This window comes from Nicotiana sylvestris, chromosome 8, assembly GCF_000393655.2.
Source record: "Nicotiana sylvestris chromosome 8, ASM39365v2, whole genome shotgun sequence".
NCBI classification, from domain to species: Eukaryota; Viridiplantae; Streptophyta; class Magnoliopsida; order Solanales; family Solanaceae; genus Nicotiana; species Nicotiana sylvestris.
The window spans coordinates 106,373,871-106,376,114 of NC_091064.1; positions in this window are offsets into that span (position 1 = coordinate 106,373,871).

The following is a 2,244-nucleotide window of genomic DNA, read 5'->3' on the forward strand; positions in this document are numbered from 1 at the left end:
ATGCTGACTGGAAGGAAAAAGTTCAGTTTAGGGTTTAAAACCCTAATGCTGACTGAAAGGAAAAGTTCAGTTTAGGGTTTAAAACCCTAATGCTGACTAAAGGAAAAAGTTCAGTTTAGGGTTTAAAACCCTAATGCTGAGTAAAAGAAAAAGTTCAGTTTAGGGTTTAAAACCCTAATGCTGACTAAAGGAAAAAGTTCAGTTTAGGGTTTAAAACCTTAAAGCTGACTGAATGGCAAAGTTCAGTTTAGAGTTTAAAACCCTAATGCTGACTGAATGGAAAAGTTCAGTTTAGAGTTTAAAACTCTAATGCTAACTAAAGGAAAAAGTTCAGTTTAGGGTTTAAAACCCTAATGCTGACTAAAGGAAAGAGTTCAGTTTAGGGTTTAAAACCCTAATGCTGACTGAATGGAAAAGTTCAGTTTAGGGTTTAAAACCCAAATGCTGACTAAAGGAAAAGTTCAGTTTAGGGTTTAAAACCCTAATGCTGACTAAAGGAAAAGTTCAGTTTAGGGTTTAAAACCCTAATGCTGACTAAAGGAAAAGTTCAGTTTAGGGTTTAAAACCCTAATGCTGACTAAAGGGAAAAGTTCAGTTTAGGGTTTAAAACCCTAATGCTGACTGAATGGAAAAGAGTTCAGTTTAGGGTTTAAAACCCTAATGCTGACAAAAGGAAAAGTTTAGTTTAGGGTTTAAAACCCTAATGCTGACTAAAGGAAAAAGTTCAGTTTAGGGTTTAAAACCCTAATGCTGACTAAAGGAAAAAGTTCAGTTTAGGGTTTAAAACCTTAAAGTTGACTGAATGGCAAAATTCAGTTTAGAGTTTAAAACCCAAATGCTGACTAAAGGAAAAGTTCAGTTTAGGGTTTAAAACCCTAATGCTGACTAAAGGGAAAAGTTCAGTTTAGGGTTTAAAACCCTAATGCTGACTGAAAGGAAGAGTTCAGTTTAGGGTTTAAAACACTAATGCTGACTGAAAGGAAGAGTTCAGTTTAGGGTTTAAAACCCTAATGCTGACTGAAAGGAAAAGAGTTCAGTTTAGGTTTTAAAGCCCTAATGCTGACTGACTGGAAAAAGTTCAGTTTAAGGTTTAAAACCCTAATGCTGACTGAAAGGAAAAGAGTTCAGTTTAGGTTTTAAAGCCCTAATGCTGACTGACTGGAAAAAGTTCAGTTTAAGGTTTAAAACCCTAATGCTGACTGGAAGGAAAAAGTTCAGTTTAGGGTTTAAAACCCTAATGCTGACTGAAAGGAAAAGTTCAGTTTAGGGTTTAAAACCCTAATGCTGAGTAAAGGAAATAGTTCAGTTTAGGGTTTAAAACCCTAATGTTGATTAAAGGAAAAAGTTCAGTTTAGGGTTTAAAACCCTAATGCTGACTGAATGGAAAAGAGTTCAGTTTAGGGTTTAAAACCCTAATGCTGACTGACTGGAAAAAGTTCAGTTTAAAGTTTAAAACCCTAATGCTGACTGGAAGGAAAAAGTTTAGTTTAGGGTTTAAAACCCTAATGCTGACTGAAAGGAAATATTCAGTTTAGGGTTAAAACCCTAATGCTGACTAAAGGAAAAAGTTTAGTTTAGGGTTTAAAACCCTAATGCTGATTAAATGAAAAAGTTCAGTTTAGGGTTTAAAACCCTAATGCTGACTGAATGGAAAAGATTTCAGTTTAGGGTTTAAAATCCTAATGCTGACTAAAGGAAAAGTTCAGTTTAGGGTTTAAAACCCTAATGCTGACTAAAAGGAAAAGTTCAGTTTAGAGTTTAAAACCCTAATACTGACTGAAAGGAAAAGAGTTCAGTTTAGGGTTTAAAACTCTAATGCTGACTGACTGGAAAAAGTTCAGTTTAAGGTTTAAAACCCTAATGCTGACTGGAAGGAAAAAGTTCAGTTTAGGGTTTAAAACTCTAATGCTGACTGAAAGGAAAAGTTCAGTTTAGGGTTTAAAACCCTAATGCTGACTAAAGGAAAAAGTTCAGTTTAGGGTTTAAAACCCTAATGCTGAGTAAAAGAAAAAGTTCAGTTTAGGGTTTAAAACCCTAATGCTGACTAAAGGAAAAAGTTCAGTTTAGGGTTTAAAACCTTAAAGCTGACTGAATGGCAAAGTTCAGTTTAGAGTTTAAAACCCTAATGCTGACTGAATGGAAAAGTTCAGTTTAGAGTTTAAAACTCTAATGCTAACTAAAGGAAAGAGTTCAGTTTAGGGTTTAAAACCCTAATGCTGACTGAATGGAAAAGTTCAGTTTAGG